General features: G+C 31.4%; 1 protein-coding gene across 1 annotated transcript in view; it reads right to left on the bottom strand.

Annotated features, from left to right (window-relative positions):
* The window catches only part of LOC139520542 (uncharacterized), a 135,186-nt gene that overhangs the window by 60,565 nt on the left and 48,427 nt on the right, over positions 1-26,194 (bottom strand). The window lies entirely within an intron of this gene.

Here is a 26,194-nt window from a genome sequence, read left to right as displayed (position 1 = left end):
ATTTTTCCGTTCCGTTCCGTTCCGCAAAGTACCAATTGCTCTGAGGAATTAGTATTTAACGGAAAAAACGGAAACAGACATCTTTAATGTAATTAAAGCAGTATGATAAAAAAAAATTGTCTGACACCTCTTTTTGCATGAGTGGTATGTGTTTTAGATAGCATTTTCGACTTGATCAATAATAAAAAATTTAACACAAAGGTAGGTTACACAAAAAGTCTTTCTCCTTCCATCGGTAATTATATTTTAAAAAAGAGGCCTTCAACAGCCCGTTCCAACGATGATTAGAGACAGTGATCAAGTTGAATCTGATTTAAACTTTTTAATTTATTTTTCCGTTCCGTTCCGTTCCGCAAAGTACCAATTGCTCTGAGGAATTAGTATTTAACGGAAAAAACGGAAACAGACATCTTTAATGTAATTAAAGCAGTATGATAAAAAAAAATTGTCTGACACCTCTTTTTGCATGAGTGGTATGTGTTTTAGATAGCATTTTCGACTTGATCAATAATAAAAAATTTAACACAAAGGCAGGTTACACAAAAAGTCTTTCTCCTTCCATCGGTAATTATATTTTAAAAAAGAGGCCTTCAACAGCCCGTTCCGACGATGATTAGAGACAGTGATCAAGTTGAATCTGATTTAAACTTTTTAATTTATTTTTCCGTTCCGTTCCGTTCCGCAAAGTACCAATTGCTCTGAGGAATTAGTATTTAACGGAAAAAACGGAAACAGACATCTTTAATGTAATTAAAGCAGTATGATAAAAAAAAATTGTCTGACACCTCTTTTTGCATGAGTGGTATGTGTTTTAGATAGCATTTTCGACTTGATCAATAATAAAAAATTTAACACAAAGGTAGGTTACACAAAAAGTCTTTCTCCTTCCATCGGTAATTATATTTTAAAAAAGAGGCCTTCAACAGCCCGTTCCGACGATGATTAGAGACAGTGATCAAGTTGAATCTGATTTAAACTTTTTAATTTATTTTTCCGTTCCGTTCCGTTCCGCAAAGTACCAATTGCTCTGAGGAATTAGTATTTAACGGAAAAAACGGAAACAGACATCTTTAATGTAATTAAAGCAGTATGATAAAAAAAAATTGTCTGACACCTCTTTTTGCATGAGTGGTATGTGTTTTAGATAGCATTTTCGACTTGATCAATAATAAAAAATTTAACACAAAGGTAGGTTACACAAAAAGTCTTTCTCCTTCCATCGGTAATTATATTTAAAAAAAAAAAGGCCTTCAACAGCCCGTTCCGACGATGATTAGAGACAGTGATCAAGTTGAATCTGATTTAAACTTTTTAATTTATTTTTCCGTTCCGTTCCGTTCCGCAAAGTACCAATTGCTCTGAGGAATTAGTATTTAACGGAAAAAACGGAAACAGACATCTTTAATGTAATTAAAGCAGTATGATAAAAAAAATTGTCTGACACCTCTTTTTGCATGAGTGGTATGTGTTTTAGATAGCATTTTCGACTTGATCAATAATAAAAAATTTAACACAAAGGTAGGTTACACAAAAAGTCTTTCTCCTTCCATCGGTAATTATATTTTAAAAAAGAGGCCTTCAACAGCCCGTTCCAACGATGATTAGAGACAGTGATCAAGTTGAATCTGATTTAAACTTTTTAATTTATTTTTCCGTTCCGTTCCGTTCCGCAAAGTACCAATTGCTCTGAGGAATTAGTGTTTAACGGAAAAAACGGAAACAGACATCTTTAATGTAATTAAAGCAGTATGATAAAAAAAATTGTCTGACACCTCTTTTTGCATGAGTGGTATGTGTTTTAGATAGCATTTTCGACTTGATCAATAATAAAAAATTTAACACAAAGGCAGGTTACACAAAAAGTCTTTCTCCTTCCATCGGTAATTATATTTTAAAAAAGGGGCCTTCAACAGCCCGTTCCGACGATGATTAGAGACAGTGATCAAGTTGAATCTGATTTAAACTTTTTAATTTAAGCAATAGAGATACAGCGCAACATGTGAAAAAAAAACCTCTTTTTTTTACAAAAAACGCAATAACTCGAAAATATAAAAATGAATCATCACCAAAAAGTATACAGATCTTTAGATTAATATAACAAAGAAGTGTGTAAAGTTTTAAGCAATAATCATAAATCGTTTTTGAGATATGGTGCGACATGTAACCCCCCCCCCTTTTTTTTTTACAAAATACTCAATAACTCAAAAATGAAATTTTGAATCATCACCAAAAAGTATACAGATATTAAGATTAATATAACTAAGAAGTATTTAAAGTTTTAGGCCATAATCAAGATTTCAAGATTTTATTGTAAAGCAACGCTCAGACACATAAATGTGTAACATGAGGTACATATATACAATGGTAAACATGATTTATAATACAAAGGTAACATTAATAAAAAATAAAATAAAAAACAATATAATTTAAAAAAAAATAAAATAAGACAATAAAAAAAAATTTAAAAAAAATAAGACAAATTAATATACATATCACAATAGGTTATTCAGCTTTTTGATAAAAGCTGCCACCTGTCTATATAAATTGACATTACAGTAAGATAACATTACAGATAATTTCTGTTTACTTGGATGCTTCGTATAATAACTAGGGATATGTTGTTCTCTAAAAGTAACCAGTTGAGGAGACTTGCATATAAAAAGATAGTGAAATTCGTCTCCTACACTTTCTTTACATATGTGACATTTTCTGTCCTCCGCCGGAATATTGTGCCAACGCCCAGTTTCAATGGGAATTTTTATATTAGACGTTCTTAATTTTGTCATCCAGATTCTTGCATTTTCCGGTATTTTTATTAAATAATTTTCAAATCCAAAACAGTTTTTATAACTAGAATAAAATACACCTCGGGAAGATAATTGGACATCTTGATGCCATTTTTGTATATATTGGTCTTGTAAAACCTGTTTTATCAGATGTTTGTAGTCAGCACTATCTTGATTGACAAACACATATCCTAGTCCTGTATCATTAAATATTGATTCTATAAAGTTCAGCCATTTGAATGATTGACCGCTATTTTGCATTAAACTTAATAATAATCTATACATATTACTACTTAATTTGTCACCATGCATTATCCTTCTCCAAAATGATGTCATTCTTATTTTGACTTTTATTTCTAATGGAAATCTGCCTAATTCTCCATATACCATATAGTTAGGCGTTGAAGATCTTACTCTTAGAATACGTTTACAAAAATTTAAGTGAATTTGTTCTAAAATTTTCAGGTTTTCGTATCCCCAAATCTCACACCCATATAAAAGAATAGGCTCTACCATGGCATCAAACATTTTAAGCTGTAAATCCAATGGGATGGCTTGATTTCTAATACTTTTGTACAAGCTGTATAATGCTTTTTGTGCTTGATTAACCAATTTTTTCTTCGCCTCATTGAAAGTACCATTACATTTAAATATGAGCCCAAGATATGAGTAGGTATCGACTAATTCTATATTTTTGCCTTGTAATTTAAATTCAAATTTCCTTCGCACTTTGCCTTTACTAAATACCATACTTTTTGTTTTTGTAACATTAACTTCAAGTTTCCATAATTCACAGTAGTTTTGAAAAATATTTAGTGCATTTTGCATACTTTCTGCTGAATCCGCCAGAATGACGGTATCATCAGCGTACAGTATGGCAAACAGTTTCATAATTGAATTTAACTCATTTTGACATTTTTCTTTAACTATCTCAAGGGGACATCCACCTAAATCAATAAAGAATTTTTCTAAGTCATTTAAAAAAATAGAAAAGAGAAAGGGAGATAGATTTTCCCCCTGTCTTACACCAGTTAGACAGGGAAAATATTCTGACTGTTGGTTGTTGTATTTTACACATGATTTAATATTGTTATACATATTAAAAATAACAGTAAATATTTTCCCTTTTATACCACTGTTCTGTAGTTTTTTCCACAGACCACTTCTCCATACAGTGTCGAATAATCAAGAATCGTTTTTGAGATACGGTGCGACATGTGAAAAAAACACACCCCTGTTTTAGTTACAAAGTGCCGTAACTCAAAAAGATGTAATCTTATTTTCACAAAAAAAGTATACAGATCATTTTACAATCATAAGAAACAACTATGTTAAGTTTCATGAAATTTGGATAAGTCGTTCTCAAGTTACGGTGCGACATGTTTACACCGGACAGACGGACAGACGGACGGACGGACACTGGACATTTGTATACCATAATACGTCCCGTCAAAATTGACGGACGTATAAAAAATAACACAAAGACAGGTTAGACAAAAGGTCTTTCTACTTCCATTGGTAATTATAAATTAAAAAAGGGGCCTTCCGAAGATAATTAGAAACAGTGATCAAGTTGAATCTGATTTCCGTTCAGTTCTGCAAAATACCAATTGCTCTGAGGAATTGGTATTTAACGGAATCGAACGGAAACAGGCATCTGTAATGTAATAAAAGCAGTCTTGATAATATCAGTGCAAAGTTTTTAAAAATTACTTCTCATCTTATTTCAGTTCCCTTATGTCAAATTTTTAATTCAAGCATTAAAAAATCAGTTTCTCCATCATTATTCAAACTAGCTAAAGTCATACCAGTTTTTGAAAATAAATGTTAAAAAATGATGTATTTAATTACAGACCAATTGCATTTTTACAATTAGTATCTAAAATACTTGAGAGACACGTAAAAACTTATTTAATGAACTATACGGACACATATATACTGTTGTATGTCCTGCACTCAGGTTTTCGTTCGAACCATTCCTGTCAAACTGCCATGACAACTTTGTTAGATAAATGGTTAAAAGCAATTGATGAAGGCGAATTAGTAGGAGCAGTATTTCTGGATCTTTGTAAAGCTTCTGATGTTCTTCATCATAAACTGCTCCTCCAGAAATTACAAAAATACAGATTTTCTTATTCTTCACTGCACTGGCTTACTTCATATCTATCTGATAGACAGCAGGTTGTATACATTTCAAATACTTTTTCAGGTGTATTAAAAGTAAAAACAGGTGTACCTCAAGGGTTCGTTTAAGGTCCCATATTATTCTTATTATTCATTAATTTTTTGCCTTTGTGTAATCCAAATCATAACAGTGATCTTTTTGCTGATGATAGTACTATTTCTGTTACTGGTAAAAACAAAAGTTGTATAGCCAGACACTAAATACTGTGTTAGAAAATATTTCTCATTGGTGTGATGAAAACAAAATGTTAATCAATGTATCCAAAACAAAGAAAATGTGTTTATGTTCAAAACACAAACTTTCTGTCATGTGTAATGAACCTTTTAATATCTTCATTAATAATCAATATATTAATGAAAGTCAGCGTGAACAAGTCCTTGGTATTTTTGTGGACGCAACTCTGTCTTGGTCTGATCATATCAAATATGTTATTAAAAACTTTAAGGTAAATTCTTCCTTTAGCTCTACTAAAAAGCAACAAGAAATATTAAAATCATAATGCAAGAATTTTATTTTATAATGCATACATTCTTCCAAATTTTGACTACTGTTGTTCAATATGGGGCAACTGTAACACATTTTTAATCGACAGTTTGCTTAAATTACAAAAAAGGGAAGCTAGAATTATTTTAAATGAACACGATTTTCAAAAACCATCTGTTGAACTTTTTAAAGAATCTGGAATAATTCCAGTAAATACATGTAATAGAATATTATACCACAAGTCCTTATTAATGGATGAATAAAACAATGGATTGGTACCCCAATACTTGTCAAATCTTATTGTAACTACAAATAGCAAACAGTCATACAGTACTCGACTGTCATTTTCAGATAATTTTATTGTTCCAAAATCAAATACAGAATTATACAAACCAAGCTTTTCTTTTAGTGGTCAAAAGGTGTGGAATTCACTATCCAAAGAAATCAAAAAATCAAAAAAATGTTTCGTCATTCAAGTATACTTACAAATCATTATATATTTTAACAATAAAACTCAAAACACTATCATGTAATCCGTTTTGTTCATGTATTTGTTTATGTAATTTAATATTTATACTATTATTCATCATTGTGTATTGCTAGATTGATTTGGTTTATATCAACCGTGCAAGGGCTTTAGTCAAGGTCGTTAAAAAAAAACGTAGTAGTAGATTATGTTTATTCATGTTTATTCATGTTGTTAATATTGTGTCTATAGAGAGCCTTATTGAAAATTGATTTAATCCAAATGAGTTACTCTCTTTAAATAAAGATTTATTTATTTATTCTTATTTAATTATTTATTTATTTATTTATACGAATGACCCCGAGGTTAATGCAAGTTAAAGTTGACATGGATCGTAATTCCAATAAGGCCAATTATAACATAAAATGCATCCAATCTGCAAGTTATCATTATACACTTATAATTTCACGTCAAAAATCTTTAGGCGTGCTCAAACAAGTTGGAATATGTACTGTCTTAATGCAATTTTAAAGTAAAAACACTGTATTCAGGCGCGTATTTGGAGGAGTCCTGCACTCCGTAATTAAAACAGGGGCCGTGTCAATGAAAGTATCCTAGGATATGTCCTAAGATATGTCTTAGGACATTATTTAGGATGGTCTTAGGACGTGTCTGAGACATGTCTTAGGATGTAAAACAAAGCTATCTTAGGATAGTCCTAACTACGATGGTCCTAAGACCATCCTAACACATTTATTTAATTGAAAAAAATATGTAGGGAATTCAATGACATATATTTTTGTTCTATTTCACTATATGTGTAATTGCAGAAAGGAGGACTCTTTTATGGAAAACAATTTATGCAAAATAAAAGTTTTAACGTAATACTTGTAGAACGTTATTATACACGACAAAAAAATACAAGTGAATTGCATACGACAACAAAACTAAATAGTCACACAACTTTGTTAAATGAGATATTCGATTCGTGTGGGAATTTAATGTTAGTATGTAAATTTTTTTGTCTTTGGGTCCACTCGATTTCATTGCATGTATTAAATAAGGATTAAGTAAAAGGAAGTCATTTTCCCCCACATTTAAATTGACATAGCACCGTTTGGTTAGGTGCAAAAAATGTTACTCATGATGATAGTATTTTTTAAGCAAAAAGGACAGCCCCATTTATTCCATATAAATGTATGAGCGTAACGATATGACATCGCCAAACATACTTTTTGGAGATTTTCTCTTGATGTTCATTTCATATAGAGTTGTGTACAGAAAAGCAATTTTAGTTAATAGTAAAGCATTTCACCAAATGACTTGTTCGCAATATCTCAATGTAATTTCGCACACCCACACAAATGTCTTGTAATATGCTTATTATTCCCAAAACTCAAACTAAATACTATGAACGCTTTTTTTTTTTTATATCTGGAAGCAATTTAAATAACAAATTTGTCTACAAATTGAAAATAATGTAACACAATTGAATCTTTAAGAAATATTGAAAAATTTTGTTTAATTAGTTTATTTTTTATAACATTATACTAGTTTATTATTGTATTAGTATTTTTATTAATGAATTTTTGCAACATTTGTTGATTTTATTTCGTTTTAGGACATCGTAACCTTTAGAACCATCCTAAGACACCTATTTATATATCCTAACTTTAGGACCAAATTTAGGACATATCTTATTTTAGGACACCTTCGTTAACCTGACTTAGGACTAAGACGTGTCCTAAGACCATCCTAAGACATGTCCTAGTCCTAGGACAGCTTCGTTGACACGGCCCCATGTTGCTATCTTTTAAAAAAAGATAAGCAATACGAGAACCTTATTGGGGGTTTGGTTTGAAAGAAAAATAAATTCATTATTTCATCTCATTTTCATAAGAAATTTGAAAACTGACATAAATTCAATATCCCGGGACATATTACCTTATTGCGAAGGCCAAAAAATCGAATGACTGACCTTTTCGTCAGTTTGAATACAATCGGACTAAACTAAGGGACGGACCAATTAACTTGCAATTGGGGGAGGGGGGGTGGAGGGGGGGGCATGTTTTTTTCGTAAATAAATATGTTGATTCTGAATAGAGAAAATAAATAATTTGGCCAGCAAAGGGAGAAAAAAAATTTTGACAGAGGATATTTACCATAAAAAATAATGTTAAATTTGAAAAAAAATAATTTGTCGCGCCACTTCCCAAAAATTAAAAAAAAATGCGCGCATGCCTCCCCTTCTGCAAGTTAAATGGTCCGTCCCTAAAGATCATATAAAATGTGTCGATACGTTGCTTATAAGGATCTGAAAACGCTCAATTTTACTTTCTGTTTAAAGATCTTTTGAGGTTCTCTTAATTTGTCGGATTAATACACACTTTTAAAATTTGAAAGCTTAAATTTTTATTAGCTGATGTAAAAACTACCAGGACAGAAAGTAAAACGGAGTGTTGTCAGATCCTTGTACGCAAACTTTTTGAGAGTAGACACGGGATTTGAATTTTGATCAATTTGGTTTGAATATAAATAAAAATTTATGTGTTAATCTTCTTTGTTTATCCTACTATAAATTTCATGATTCTTCTTTTGGAAATAAATTCAATCAACGATGACAGAAGGAATGTTCATGTAATATTATACTTGCCTGACGACGACAGAAGGAAACTGGAATCGCAGAGCCAATGCAGTGTAGTCTATATAAACATAGCAGACATAATGGGTATGATTACAAATGAGACAACTTTTATCAAAAGACGAACTAATAAAGATGTATACCCCAATAAAACATCGTATGCCTAATGGCATTCAACAATGAACAAAGCACATCCAATATAGTAAGTTATAAGAGACCCCTTTACTTGCACTCACTACTAAATGTAAACCAATAAAAAGCGAGAAAAACAGCGTTTCCGGTTTCTAGAAAAAAAAAAGCAATAAACAAATATAACACGCATAATTAAAAGCTGCCGATTTCGGATCTTGATCTATATAATGAGGCGCTGTTCAAGTCGCCGTGAGCGCTCTATACCCTCAAGAGCAATGGTGTAATAGTACAACTTGTTTAGTTAAATTAAAATTCTGTTTAATATTAGATCGCCCATGTTAAGAGTTGTGTACATATATTTGAGGTGTTCAGAAACAGCAAAGATAATTGTTATCATTATAGAGAAGACTTTTTCACTATACAAATTTCTATTTAGTTGAGCACTCTTAAATAATTGTTAAAAGTTTGGCAAAAACAGATCCTCTCCTAAGAAACATTTTAACAAGAGAAACGTTTTAAATAGCTCTGATTTCTTATGTTAGCATGCTACAATAAATATAGATTACATGGATGTTTGCTGGGCGATATTCATGCATTGGTTTTATACATTTTAGTCATTTTGTTGGAAGATTTGTTATTTTCATCTAAAAAACTTGAATGACGATACTAAGTTCATAGTTATTTTTGTGAAAACAATATTAGAAGTCCGGGTATTCATATGATAACATGGCAAAAAAATACCTTGAAGAAAATTAATGAAATCTGGCAAAAATTAATCAAACAAAATTTTCTAATGGTTCTAAGTCCATTTCAGAGTCAAATTTTACTTGAAAAATTACAGGTCTAAATGAAAGTTAATTTCATTTTGAAAAAAATCAATTTCAAGATGCTTCAAATTTATCACGGCAAAATTTGCAACCTTGATACGAATCATTATAATTCTAATTTTAAAGATGTTCTGCTATTCTATGCATTGACGGACTTTGGTATCTCTACGATTAAATGAAATAACCTCAAACCATCTATTTGGACAAAGCTTGTATTTCATGAAACTTACGTATGCGTTTCTAATTTAATTAACTCATGGTATAGCACATTAATCGAGATCGCAGAAATCGTACTGTATAAATGATCTTCTTCTTCTTCTTTGGAAGTCCACCCTATTTGCAGGGTCACCGCATTAAAAATATACTAGTTTAGATATTTTATAAAATGCGTATTTATTATAAAATATTAAAATTCTATTACTTAAATTATGTAACTTTGTTTTAGTAAAACAAAAATAATAAGAATAAAAGAATAAAAGGTAAAAACTTGTATTTACACTGTACAGATCATACTGCCATGAGCTTAAAACATTTGTTTTTAAAATTCAAAAATGGATAAAACTTAAAATTAATAAGTTTATAAAAGTCCACTTGTTAAAAGATAAAAATTCATTAACCCATGTTGTTAATTTCTCAATTTAACATGTTGTCATTATTTATGTTAAAAATAGAAGGGTCATATAGTTTAAATATTATTTAATGATATGTTCTTCAGTGATTTTTATTTATATTTACTTATTTTATTTATTCTCATGACCGACACTAGCTAGAATGTGTTTATGTGTTGTGAAATTCACCAACAAAGAGTTCAGTATAAATGTTTGAGACGTTCCGAGAATCTTCCTACCGAGGAGATCGAATGGCCCATAGACATAGTCCAATCTCGCTAATAAATGGGGTTCACGCAAAAAAAAATAAAACTAATAAAGCTAAACTTCCGTTAAAAGTGTGCCAAACAAAAATAATTGCGAGCTAGATCTGAAACTCGACATTATTCACTCACACATGGAATATTGGTTCAATATCGGCAGGCTTAGCAAAAAAAATATGTACAAGTATTCTATTTCGGAATGACAACAAAGTGAGGGCTTTACCTTTTACAATGAAATGGCAATCTGCCGCAATACCCGCGAGTGAGCTATAATATCATGTTCATATTCCGCGAGGGTTGCCGCCATTAATACCTATTTAAGTAGTAGACAGACATATTTACAAGGGTAAATTTACCAGCCCCGCCCACTCAATGGCGGTAACTTACATACAAATTCTTCAATGGTTGCATTGATGTAATTGGCTGCTCCATAGGCTGACATGCAATGCAGCTGATCTTTGATGTGTTTTTTAAATGGATTCATAGAAATAACATTTTATTTACATATCAGATCGTAGAAATGTTATACCGTGATTTAACTAAAGAAAGGGTACCATGCCACTACGATTACAAAGTTATAACGCATTGAAGTTAATTAAGACTTGTTTCTACTTTCTGTTTGCTGTTTTCACATGGTCGCATCACCTCCTGTGAACATCATATCATTCCAATTTCATAATTTGATATCCCTCAAAAACACCATATTTTTTTTATCAAATCGAAAAAAGTCCGGAATACAAAACAGGAAAAACTGGATTATTTTTTGCCATCCATGTTTTGACACATGCACCGGAAATTGAAAATGATTTACAAGACTGGTTGGTACCCAATGTAAGACTTTTTGTCTATCCGGCCTTTGTGTTAAATTCTTAATTATTAATCTGGTCGGGAATGCTGAAGGCCTCTTTTTTAAAATATAATTACCGATGGAAAGAGAAAGACTTTTTGTGTAACCTGCATTTGTGTTCAATTTTTTATTATTGATCAAGTCGAAAATGCTATCTAAAACACATACCACTCATGCAAAAAGAGGTGTCAGACAATTTTTTTTTTATCATACTGCTTTAATTACATTAAAGATGTCTGTTTCCGTTTTTTCCGTTAAATACTAATTCCTCAGAGCAATTGGTACTTTGCGGAACGGAACGGAACGGAAAAATAAATTAAAAAGTTTAAATCAGATTCAACTTGATCACTGTTTCTAATCATCTTCGGAAGGCCCCTTTTTTAATTTATAATTACCAATGGAAGTAGAAAGACCTTTTGTCTAACCTGTCTTTGTGTTATTTTTTATACGTCCGTCAATTTTGACGGGACGTATTATGGTATACAAATGTCCAGTGTCCGTCCGTCCGTCCGTCCGTCTGTCCGTCTGTCCGGTGTAAACATGTCGCACCGTAACTTGAGAACGACTTATCCAAATTTCATGAAACTTAACATAGTTGTTTCTTATGATGGTAAAATGATCTGTATACTTTTTTTGTGAAAATAAGATTACATCTTTTTGAGTTACGGCACTTTGTAACTAAAACAGGGGTGTGTTTTTTTCACATGTCGCACCGTATCTCAAAAACGATTCTTGATTATGGCCTAAAACTTTAAATACTTCTTAGTTATATTAATCTTAATATCTGTACACTTTTTGGTGATGATTCAAAATTTCATTTTTGAGTTATTGAGTATTTTGTAAAAAAAAAAGGGGGGGGGTACATGTCGCACCATATCTCAAAAACGATTTATGATTATTGCTTAAAACTTTACACACTTCTTTGTTATATTAATCTAAAGATCTGTATACTTTTTGGTGATGATTCATTTTTATATTTTCGAGTTATTGCGTTTTTTGTAAAAAAAAGAGGGTTTTTTTTCACATGTTGCGCTGTATCTCTATTGCTTAAATTAAAAAGTTTAAATCAGATTCAACTTGATCACTGTCTCTAATCATCGTCGGAACGGGCTGTTGAAGGCCCCTTTTTTAAAATATAATTACCGATGGAAGGAGAAAGACTTTTTGTGTAACCTGCCTTTGTGTTAAATTTTTTATTATTGATCAAGTCGAAAATGCTATCTAAAACACATACCACTCATGCAAAAAGAGGTGTCAGACAATTTTTTTTATCATACTGCTTTAATTACATTAAAGATGTCTGTTTCCGTTTTTTCCGTTAAACACTAATTCCTCAGAGCAATTGGTACTTTGCGGAACGGAACGGAACGGAAAAATAAATTAAAAAGTTTAAATCAGATTCAACTTGATCACTGTCTCTAAGCATCGTTGGAACGGGCTGTTGAAGGCCTCTTTTTTAAAATATAATTACCGATGGAAGGAGAAAGACTTTTTGTGTAACCTACCTTTGTGTTAAATTTTTTATTATTGATCAAGTCGAAAATGCTATCTAAAACACATACCACTCATGCAAAAAGAGGTGTCAGACAATTTTTTTTATCATACTGCTTTAATTACATTAAAGATGTCTGTTTCCGTTTTTTCCGTTAAATACTAATTCCTCAGAGCAATTGGTACTTTGCGGAACGGAACGGAACGGAAAAATAAATTAAAAAGTTTAAATCAGATTCAACTTGATCACTGTCTCTAATCATCGTCGGAACGGGCTGTTGAAGGCCTTTTTTTTTTAAATATAATTACCGATGGAAGGAGAAAGACTTTTTGTGTAACCTACCTTTGTGTTAAATTTTTTATTATTGATCAAGTCGAAAATGCTATCTAAAACACATACCACTCATGCAAAAAGAGGTGTCAGACAAATTTTTTTTATCATACTGCTTTAATTACATTAAAGATGTCTGTTTCCGTTTTTTCCGTTAAATACTAATTCCTCAGAGCAATTGGTACTTTGCGGAACGGAACGGAACGGAAAAATAAATTAAAAAGTTTAAATCAGATTCAACTTGATCACTGTCTCTAATCATCGTCGGAACGGGCTGTTGAAGGCCCCCTTTTTAAAATATAATTACCGATGGAAGGAGAAAGACTTTTTGTGTAACCTGCCTTTGTGTTAAATTTTTTATTATTGATCAAGTCGAAAATGCTATCTAAAACACATACCACTCATGCAAAAAGAGGTGTCAGACAATTTTTTTTATCATACTGCTTTAATTACATTAAAGATGTCTGTTTCCGTTTTTTCCGTTAAATACTAATTCCTCAGAGCAATTGGTACTTTGCGGAACGGAACGGAACGGAAAAATAAATTAAAAAGTTTAAATCAGATTCAACTTGATCACTGTCTCTAATCATCGTCGGAACGGGCTGTTGAAGGCCTCTTTTTTTAAATATAATTACCGATTGAAGGAGAAAGACTTTTTGTGTAACCTGCCTTTGTGTTAAATTTTTTATTATTGATCAAGTCGAAAATGCTATCTAAAACACATACCACTCATGTAAAAAGAGGTGTCAGACAATTTTTTTTTTATCATACTGCTTTAATTACATTAAAGATGTCTGTTTCCGTTTTTTCCGTTAAATACCAATTCCTCAGAGCAATTGGTACTTTGCGGAACGGAACGGAACGGAACGGAAAAATAAATTAAAAAGTTTAAATCAGATTAATCAAGGACGACGTGAGGTCAGTCTAGATATCATAATGCATGACTTGCAAATGCGTTAATTTCATGATAATTTATCAGGACAATCCGACATATTCATCTACAGAATATTTCCCGATGTTATACATTATTACACATTTCACCTGTGAAGATGAGATTAAGTATACATTTGTGTTATTTGTATATGGAAAACCGTAAAACACAGAAATTTTAAAGTTTGTTTTGTTTTAAAGATTTTTCGAAATTTTGATAAATGCCCCCTTTGGATACCTTAAATGAAATTCCGTTCCGTTCCGTTCCGTAAAGTACCAATAGCCCAAAAATCCATAGAGGATGTGCATTCGAGAGTTAACTTTGCGCATGTGCGTACTTGGATGAAAATAGAAGGAAACTTTCAGAGGCTCCATATGGGTAAATTCATCCCGATTCTATATATTTAGATATGTCCTATTTTCGGTGCAAAATATAGTTAGCATGCATTTTGTGTCCGGGGATACATGGACACGTATATATATTTATAGATTATCGTTGATCATCTCAACGAGATTGCTTTTCTCGCTTGAGCCGGGACAGTGACCAATGGTAATCTGTTTATCGCTATTTTACCTATGACGACGTTGTCAATTTCATGTCAATTTCGTTAGCAACGCCACGTGGCCTCCTTAGTTTCTAGCGATAACTTTTCCATCTCAAGCGAGAAGCATGATATGAAAATTATCACAAAAAAAAGATCAAAGGAAAAATGCACAAAATAGCGATAAAACTATATAAACAGATAAACAATCAATGTCTATTATAGTGGTTACAGTAGCCCAGTGTTATGTAAAACTTGTGATTTAGGCGGACACAGCTGGCCACAACGTTATTTCTATATAAAACTTAAAAATATGCTGGCTACAGGTGGACACAGCTGTACACAGTACTAATCCTATATAAAACTTCTGAATATGGGGGGCTACAGGCGGACACAACTGGACACAACGTTATTTCTATATGAAACTTTTGAATATGGGGGCTACAGGTGGACACAACTGGACACAACGTTATTTCTATATAAAACTTCTGAATATGGGGCTACAGGCGGACACAACTGGACACAACGTTATTTCTATATAAAACTTCTAGAAATGAGAGGCTACAGGCGGGGTACGCACTGAAACCCGGACCGGACCGGACTCCGGACCCGGACTTTGGTATGAAACCCGGACCCGGACCCGGACTGGCCGCCGGACCCGGACTGAATGCCGGACCCGGACTGTAGGTTTTTTACTACTTTGATTATTTTTAAGATGACTGTCATATAATAAGTTACAGTATATATAAATTAAAAACAATCCACATTCCGAGCGTAAAATTGAACAAAGAAGAGTAAAGTAAAGTATTTAAAGAAAGAGATATATAATAATTCCTTTGTCGTTATTGTTTTATGGAAATTAATAAAATCTTTTTATTATCAATGAAAGCAAATTAAATTCTTTTCATAGGAAGAGTAAAGCACAATAGTTTGAAACATTTGAGGTTATATTTTTTTTTGTGTATTGTTTTCTTCTTCTAGACATTAAGGGAAAAATAGAATTCCTACTTTTCTAAATAATTCACCGGTGTGTTTATATTTCTCTAAGAAACTGTATAAATAGATTTTGAAATTATAAGGACTTTTCTGTCTTACGTCTATAAATAGTATATGACGGTTAATTTCTCTCTCTTCATAAACATTTATCGAAATTTACGAATTTAGTCTAAACTTGTGCTTTAGAAATTGACATAAAAAATAGAATGATCATTCTAGGGTAAAATTCTTTCTGGAAAGGAGTCAAAATTGTCAAAAATTGTCTATAACTTATGTTTTCAATTGTCATTTGTAAATGGAGACAAATTTGTATGGTTAGATAACATAAAAAATATTTTGAATGAATGTGGCTTAACATATTTGGAATTCACAAACTTTTATTAATTTGAATTGGCTACGTCTTACAGTTAGTAGAAACCTAAAAGACCAATTTGAACAGAATTGGCACTTACTGTTAGAAGAAAGTATTTAAAGATAATTTTAGTTCTGAAGCTTATTTAGATATTTTTGATAACAAAAATCTTGTAGAATTTTGCAGATTTAGGACGACGAATCATAAATTACCCATTGAAGCTGGTAGATGGTTAAACACCAGCAGACAAAATAGAAACTGTACTTTGTGTAAAAACAATGAACTTTATTTTGGAATGCCAATTTTTTTTTTAAAGGAGAGGAAAAATTACATAGAAAAGTATAGCTACACAAAGCCAAATATTTTAAAGTATAAATTATTAATGTCATCAAAAAAGAAGGTAAAGTTGATTAAACTCTGCAAATTTATCAAAACTATAAATAAATCTGTGTGAACTCCTGGCTTTATCTATAGTGACGCCACCGCTATTAATTATTTTTGTAACATGTCTTGTACAAATTGTATTTATTGAATATTGTATATATTGTAAATATGTATTTCTCTATACCTTTCGATCTTTCATTTGCGCCGATTGTGCACAGGTAAATTGCAGGTGAATGTCACTTTCTATTCATCAATATAAACCTCTTTCGTTAGCCAATTGTACATATGTTATGAATTGTCAACTAGTATCATAAGAATTCCTATGATCTCTTATTGTTCTTCCGAATTCTTATGATATCTTATTGTTCCTCCGAACTCTTATGATATCTTATTGTTCCTCCAAATTCTTATATCTTATTGTTCCTCAGAATTCTTATGACTTTTTATTGTTCCTCCGAATTCTTATGCCTTTTGATTGTTCATCCGAATTCTTATGATCTCTTGCTGTTCCTCAGAAGCCTTGTGACTTTTTATTGTTCCTCTGAGTTATTATAATCTCTAAGACTTATATTGTTCCTCCGAATTCTTATGACTTTTAATTGTTTCTATAAATTCTTATGATCTCTAATACTGTTCCTCAGAATAAATTATTGACAAAGGTTTACACTCGCTTTAGGGTATTGGTTTAATTGAAAGAAAAAGAAAAAAGAAGACACAACCAGGAATTACTTACAAAATACATTACATTAAGGCTATTGGTAATTCAGTGTTAAAATAAGGGATCTACCATTTGATTTTATTTTACTCAAAACTCCTGTCCTGCCTTTTTTTATACGACCGCAAAATTTGAAAAAAATTTCGTCGTATATTGCTATCACGTTGGCGTCGTCGTCTGCGTCGTCGTCGTCGTCGTCGTCGTCGTCCGAATACTTTTAGTTTTCGCACTCTAACTTTAGTAAAAGTGAATGGAAATCTATGAAATTTTAACACAAGGTTTATGACCACAAAAGGAAGGTTGGTATTGATTTTGGGAGTTTTGGTCCCAACATTTTAGGAATTAGGGGCCAAAAAGGGCCCAAATAAGCATTTTCTTGGTTTTCACACTATAACTTTAGTTTAAGTTAATAGAAATCTATGAAATTTTCACACAAGTTTTATGACCACAAAAGAACGGTTGGGATTGATTTTGGGAGTTTTGGTTTCAACAGTTTAGGAATTAGGGGCCAAAAAAGGGCCCAAATAAGCATTATTCTTGGTTTTCGCACAATAACTTTAGTTTAAGTAAATAGAAATCAATGAAATTTAAACACAATGTTAATGACTACAAAAGGAAGGTTAGTATTGATTTTGGGAGTTTTGGTCCCAACAGAATAAGGGGCCCAACGGGTCCAAAATTAAACTTTGTTTGATTTCATCAAAATTGAATAATTGGGGTTCTTTGATATGCCGAATTTAACTGTGTATGTAGATTCTTAACTTTTGGTCCCTTTTTCAAATTGGTCTACATTAAGGTCCAAAGGGTCCAAAATTAAACTTAGTTTGATTTTGACAAAAAATGAATCAGTTAGGTTCTTTGATATGCTGAATCTAAAAATGTACTTAGATTCTTGATTAAAGGCCCAGTTTTCAAGTTGGTCCAAAATTAAACTTTGTTTGATTTCATCAAAAATTGAATAAATGGGGTTCTTTGATATACCAAATCTAACTGTGTATGTTGATTCTTCATTTTTGGTCCTGTTTTCAAATTGGTCTACACTAAAGTCCAAAGGGTCCAAAATTAAACTTAGTCTGATTTTAACAAAAATTGAAATCTTGGGGTTCTTTGATATGCTGAATCCAAAAATGTACTTAGATTTTTTAGTATGGGCCCAGTTTTCAAGTTGGTCCAAATCAGGATCTAAAATTATTATATTAAGTATTGTGCAATAGCAAGTCTTTTCAATTGCACAGTATTGCGCAATGGCAAGAAATATCTAATTGCACAATATTGTGAAATAGCAATTTTTTTTTTTTTAATTATAGTTATCTTTCTTTGTCCAGAATAGTCAGCAAGAAATATCTAATTGCAAAATATTGTGCAATAGCAAGATTTTTTTTAATTGGAGTTATCTTTCTTTGTCCAGAATCAACTTAAATCTTTGTTATATACAATATACAATGTATATTCACTTTTTACTACCAACTGATAAATTAAAATAATCTTTACCATTCAGTGATAACAAGCATTTTTTTTACATCTTAATATTTTATGATGTATTTAAATGAGTAGTTATTGTTGCAAACTCCATTAGAAATTTTAATTGAGATTAGTTTTGGAATAAGGGAAAGGGGGATGTGATTAAAAAAATTGGGTTCAATTTTTCTCATTTGAAATTTCATAAATAAAAAAGAAAATTTCTTCAAACATTTTTTTGAGAGGATTAATATTCAACAGCATAGTGAATTGCTCTAAGAGAAAACAAAAAAATTTAAGTTCATTAGAACACATTCATTCTGTGTCAGAAACCTATGCTGCGTCAACTATTTAATCACAATCCAAATTTAGAGCTGAATCCAGCTTGAATGTTGTGTCCATACTTGCCCCAACCGTTCAGGGTTCAACCTCTGCGGTTGTATAAAGCTACGCCTTGCGGAGCATCTGGTTCAAATTTCTTGTTATTTTAATTACTCCATTTTATTCTGCCGTAAAATAATAATAAAAATAAAGATTTACTTGCTCATTTGATTGTCATCACAAAGTCTATTAAAATAATTCAACAATCCAATGTTTCACGCAAAAGGTGTCAAAGACTACACTAGCAATCATAATCAAGCATGTATGTAAGTTAGATTTAAAGGGGCATTAGCTCCGAGATATAATGAAATAATAAATAAAAATGTTCAATATAGTGAAATAATTTTATTTCAGCAGCCATTGTCAAAATAAACTAAGAAGCTTTTCGTAGTCAAAGTTTGCACATTCGACTGCACTATAGTGATCTCATCGTGTGGTGAGTTCATTCAGCGTCGAAACGTCACGTTGGTTGTAATCGATGTCACTATTATTTAAGGAAGAGCCCAAAATTTCTAGAATTAAACTTTTTTCTAAACCTGATTTTTGGGTTTATATGACTAAAAAAAATATTGGCGAAGAAAACATCATATGGTGGTGCGCTTCTTTTTTTGCTACAGCCCTCTGAAAGTACCCAATTTTGAAGATTTTTCCACTTTTAATCAGTTTTTACCCATTTTTGGGCTACTATCGTGAAAAAAAAATCACAGTTCCACAATTAAACTTTTTTTCATACTCTCAATAAAGATGAAGGGGACCAATCTGAATAAATTCAACTCACAAAAACTATAGGTAGGTGTTAATATAAGAAAGTTTTATCAGATTTTGATGCTTTTTTATGTCAAATTTACCATATTGACAATTTTCTCTCTTTAAAGAACAAAATGCATATTTTTTCAACTCTCTTGTTATAAATGATTGAAAAAAAATACATATCTATGAAATTTGAAAAGAAAAAGTTATATGGAATGTTTATGTTTCTGGTAAATTATTTTTTTGTACCCCTCACCCATTTTTCTCAAAATTTCACTAAAAAGACTGACTTGATTAGTGATAAAATTTAAAATTTCATTACTCAAAAAACACTTATTACAAATACACAATTCTTTCACAGAGTTAAGTTTGATTATGATAATTATCAAATTCATTGCTATTTTCCACTTATATCACATGTTTTGGAAATAATTCTAGAACGATATTTCAATGATTGGACTTCATTTCTAAGTAAATTATACATGAAAAAATCGTAAAAAGAAGTATTTCATCCTGAAACTTGCATTTGAAGAACTAGGGAGAGGTCTTTGAGAAAACAGGCCACTGGAAACGTCTACTATTGCTTACAGGAAACAGATTATGGTTCGGTTCCTTCCGTACAATATATTATTTGGTACTAACAACTCTCAAAAAGAAATGTTGGTACTTGAACTTGCCGGGATCGTTTTTCTCCGCTCGAAACCGCCACCCCATGTCAAGCATAGCCGACTTTCAGCATGTGGTGTTCTACACGCTGTAATTGTACTAAGGTAGAAAAATAATGAAAAGTAAAAATGTATTTTAAATTCAATTTGTTTTAGATTCGTTTAGTCTATTTTACAAATTATATAAACGTAAATTCAAGGAGTTTGTTTTGAAAGGTGACAAGAAGAGGAAGTAACTCAAATTGTTGTAAACCACTTTCGTACATACACTAGGCCGTTATATTATTTTTCTCGTTTGTATTGTTTTGAATTGTCATTTCGGGGCCTTTTATAGCTGACTATGCGGTATGGGCTTTACTCATTGTTAAAGACCGTACGGTAACCTAATTTATGTGTCATTTGGTCTCTTGTGGAGAATTGTCTCATTGGCAATCCAACAAATGGAAGTGGTTATAACGACCTTGACTGGCTATACAGCCCTCGCACGGTCGGAATTGGCAATCCGCATACCACATATTCTTTTTATAAATTTGAAATACACAAATTATTTACGACCTAAAGCTAAGGTAATTAGTGTGTTTGACACCAAAGCTGTCAAGTGAAGCCATACATTTAATGGGTCAGTTAATTTGACAGCACACACAGCTAGTTAAACGGCCCTTCCTGTTCATAGTAGCTAGAATTACGAATTTGCCGCCGTATATCCGAGGAAAATTACTTATGATAATCTGATAATTATCTAGGAATATAATATATATTCTTACTTTGAAATAGTTGCATTGCCATTTGATTTTATTATCAATAGCAAGGACGTATAACTAACATATAATATACGTCCTTGTCAATAGTCATGAGGACCAATTTAAAACTCGGCTCTACACCTTCAAGTGGTTCCCCTGTACCCTGGATAAATAGATTGCACGTGCGCCTGCGCATTGCGTATTTTAAGTTCATTACAGTAAAAGTTGCAAGAATTTGGTCAACGCAAGTGTGTCCCTTTTCATACTTCATATAAGGGTATAATATTGTATTGTATTGTATTGACGATTAATCCAGTCTATATATTGAATATATAGCACACCTTTATCCAGGCATGATGATTTAGATATTAAATATTAGTATAGCCATTGGTGCTCTTTCTATATGGATGTGTCCGGTGCCTAAACACAATGCAAACAGAGATTTGCAGTATAATTTATTTATTTAAGAAAATTGAATCTGATTGAATTTTCAATTGTGTCATTTGTCATTTGGTCATTTATATTAAATCAAGCATCTATGTTAAACTGAATTACTATATTCAATATTTGTAATTTATCGTTGTGTCCATGTGTCCGGACACAAAATGCATGTCAACTATATTTTGCACCGAAACCTTGCCACTAATGTCTATATTTGGTAATAGTTTTCAATGAAATAAAGTTAATTTGAGGTTTATTTAACGAAAGCTTTATTATATTGGTAGTAAAAAGAAGTAACACGGTGTTGGGATGAAAATACGAGATTCTAATCGTTACCTAAGAGATGGCGAATTTCGCGCCACTCTTAGCTGTAACTATGGGGACACCCTGGGGACAGCTAAATTTTAGCAATTGCTATAGCTACATAGCATCGTAATATAAAAACAAGAGCGTTTGGCTTATTCGGGGTTCTGGGATTCGACAATCAAAGAGGATAGGACATAAGGGAAAAATTACAGAATTCACAAAAAAAAAAGGTACAGAGAAAATTTATTTTATTTAATGACTTTGTTATAAAAACATATATATATATTTTATAGCTTATTTAAGCTTTAAAATTACTTTACTGAGGTGATTCTCACAATTTATTACAAATTTCAAGAAGAAACAAGCTATTCAGGACGAAAATATAAATTTATACTTCAACATTAAAGTGGCTGAAGTGAGTTCTAATCGGACATAATTCCGAAAAGAGAACATTTGCGTACATATATTTATTCATATACGGGGTTAATCTCGATATATTAATTTGATATAAGGCTCGAATATTTGGTACAAGGCTCGAATATTTGGTACAAGGCAGACTAGCCCGTTTAAAAAGATTAGCTCATGAAGTCAAAGTAAAGAAAAAGACAACTAAAGAACAAATTAACTTTATTGTAACGTTTGAAATCCTGTCATAAAAATAGCATTAGAAATCAAATAAATCATATATTGTATACATGTATTACATTATTTCTCGATTTGATTAACGTAATTTTCCCCATCCCATGAACCGCATCCTTATTTTATTAGTAGAGTTAAATGTGTCACGTACACGCTACCCAAACCCGTGACAATACTATTGGTATCGGTGTCGGACTTCTTAATTATTGGCAACATTAATTACGTGGAAAACAAAGGTGCCTGGAGTGGTGTAATTTTTAATCAACACCATTGTACTATATAAGTTATATATAAAGTTGAATTCTTTGATTCATCGTTTTTACGTGATGACTACTGACAAATTGGACCTCGTTATTTTAGTATTATAGATATGCGACAAACTAAAAGTTAGATTTTTTTTGCACTAATTGACCCCACCCTCCACATTGCGATGAAAAGGGGGTTTGATATTTATGTTTAGAGTAGAGATTATTTAGATCCTCAATTTGATATATCAAATGACCCCATTTGGCAAAGTGCCAAAAATGATGCAATATCAGTTGTATAATAGAACTTATGAAACTTACAAAGTCAATAGAAAACATGAAAATTTCAAATGATTCTTTGTTTTTTTTGTCATCGAATGTTTGTGGTAAATATGCAAACATATAACCATGTTAAACTCCTCAATTTCATAATGTTAAACTGTTGTTTTCCTCTTATAGTTGATGTGTTTTCCTCGGTTTAGTTTAGTGATGTGTGACTTAAGGCTTTTTTACCTCAGCGCAATTACAAAATTTCGATCCTGGTATCTATGATGAGTTTATTTACAACCAATGGATCGTTGTCACTGCTGGTGGAGTTTTAATTCGCCGAGGGTATCACTCGCTAGGTAGACTAGTCAGCACTTCTGTGTTGATATTAATTATCATTTATATAAATCAACTGTTTACAAAACTTTTGAAATTGTAAGACTTTTCTACCTCAGGTGTAAATTTCATTAGCTGTATTTGGCATAATGTTCAGGAATTTTCGGTACTCAATGCTCTTCAACTTCGTACTTTATTTTTCCCTAAGAACTTTTTTGATATATATACGAGCGTCACTGATTAGTCTTTTGTATACGAAAGCGCTGAAATACAAAATTTCATACCTGGTATCTATGAATAGAATAGAATAGAGTAGAATAGAATATTTTAATATTAAAGTGCAACCTGAATTATAACAAACAATTAAATTCATATATACAAGTAATTTTCAGCCAGCCAAAAAGGCTTATGATGCACTGTACATTGTGCATGAGTTTATTTACACCTAATTACTAGTTGTCACTACTGATAGAGTTTTAATTCCCTGAGGATATCACCAACCCAGTAATCAGCACTTCTGTTTTGACATGAATTATCATTGATATATTATCATAATTATAAACTAACTGTTTTTACAAAATCTTTGAATTTTTTAATTACTAAGGTTTTTCTACCTCAGGAATTTATTACCTCCGCTATATTTGGCAAACGTTTAGGAATGTTTGGTCCTCAATGCTCTTCAACTTCGTATTGTGTTTGGCCTTATCAATTTTCTAATTCGAGCGTCACTGATGAGTCTTTTGTAATCGAAACACGAATCTGGCGCAAATACAAAATTTCAGGCCTGTTATATGTGACGAGTTTATTTTTTGTGTAAAAATGTATGTTTAGTTAAGGTTGCCAAAAAAGAACATGATGATGTTAAATTTCAAACATCATTACAATATTCCCAATGTGAACCTTAAATTATTCTTAATTCCCATAAATTGAGTCTCAAGAGTAGACAGCAACAATATCATCTTCTTGTTGCAACTCACCACACCCTACATATATCAATATTTATCAATTGTTTCACTGTGATGTCTATTGATTAATTATGAAATGAAGAGTCAAAGGATCAGCAAAAACTTTGTTTGTTGATATACCTTAAACGAAAGTACATTTTGTAAAACTATTATTCTCTCCGTTTTCAATAGCTACTGTGGTCAGTGTTCTTCTGATAGTTAAAAAATATCAAAAATGTAGGAACAAAATAAATATCTCGACAACTAAAACAGTACTTTAAACATTCAAAATTCAATAATACTCACGTATTTACCTTATATCGTACATGAAATTAAAGGGAGATAATTAATAAAGAATTTTGCTTACAATGTTGTTTTATATCTTATCAGTTTGAGATAATTTTGTGTCGTGTATGGATAGACGATATCTGTTCTATCAACTCCGAGGTTTAGTTTGACTTTAATACACAATATAATATTGTTTTATATTAATATTCTGCCTCAATTTTCAAGAGATATTTTGTTAGATGTAATCTTTATATATCTCAGTCAATGACAAAACCAATACATACAATATTTTTTAAGGGGCATAATATACGATTATAAAGCATGATACATCTTTTAGAACATAAACAAGAACCGAGAATTATTTAAAAAAAAGGTTTATAAGAATTCAGTTTGGTACAAAATTGTAAAATAGGAACCAACACTTTACTTACGCAAGACAATAGTTCGACCTCATTTAGATTAATATGAATGCGAACATTTTATTTACCGCAGATGAAGAATATCTGTATGTACAGGTAATGACGAGAGATTCAGCTGCAAAGGTGAAAAACAGAATGTGATAAAAAGACTCCGCTGAGTGTTTTTGCAGTTTTTTGTTATTATTTTGAATATTATCATAGATAGAGATAAACTGTAATCAGGGATAAGGGTCAGCAAACAGTTATCAAAGGGAAAATGATTGTTATTTAGTACGCAAGACGCACAAAGTACGGTCTATAAAAAGGGAAACATGACCAATATTTTCAATTAAATTCTACTTGGAGTTACTGTCCTTTAAAGTCATTTTCTTCACTTATTTGTAGTAATTTATGTAAAACAAATCAAAAAACTTCTGCTTCTAATTAAACTACTGTGCAAAAATACTCAAACTTAGGGTATCTAATGTTGTTTTTTTTTTTAATGATTTTAACTCTATTTTACATTATTTCCAAAAGCAAAGTAGATACATGTGAGCGACAAAGGATCTTGAAAACCTCTAGTTTTAGTTGTATTTATCCACGGAGATTTCAAGAATTGTTAGTTAAAACTCATATCCATACGATAACACTGACTATCAAACTGATGATATCAACGAGAGAACACCAGCGTCGCTGTCAAGTGGTAAAAAAATGAACTACAATTTATAGATTTGTGCACTCTGAACTCTTCTCTGGATTTAGTGTAAGAATGTTAGTTTAAGTATGTGAAGAGTCATATGAACGACAGGTTCTTGTACTGATTAATATCACGTCTTAGATACAGCATGTTAGTTACCGTTTGCTTTGAACAACCTTTCAGTGATTGCAAGAAATCTTAATTATGTGCAATGTCTCTATTGTGTTTGTAAACTATAATAGAGTTTCAATGACGAAACAAAAACATACCGCATAGTTTGCAGGCACCAATATTTAAAAAAAATATAAACTTATTCAATTGGTAAGTTTGCTCTATTTGAACTTTTAAATTACTGTATCATTGGCAAACATACCAGATATATCCTGAATAAACATCCAAACTATGATTGCCATATTCTACCTATCCCAATAAATATAGCTCTATAGGCCAATTTTTGCAATATTTAAAGTAACTTTGTCACAACAGAGTGTTGATTATCGTTATGTTAATAACATTTTACAATTGTTATTAAAACTAAGGGAACACGTCCGTCAGAATGGTTCGAATAGCGACTTTAAGTATTGAAGTTATTGTTGTAGTGGTGTACACAAAAAGGCCTATTAGTTTTCTCGTTGAAATTGTTTTATATTTGTTGTTTCT

This window comes from Mytilus edulis, chromosome 4, assembly GCF_963676685.1.
Source record: "Mytilus edulis chromosome 4, xbMytEdul2.2, whole genome shotgun sequence".
Lineage (NCBI taxonomy): Eukaryota > Metazoa > Mollusca > Bivalvia > Mytilida > Mytilidae > Mytilus > Mytilus edulis.
The sequence above is the reverse complement of the archived record's forward strand: the minus strand, read 5'-3'. Positions and strand labels throughout refer to the sequence as shown.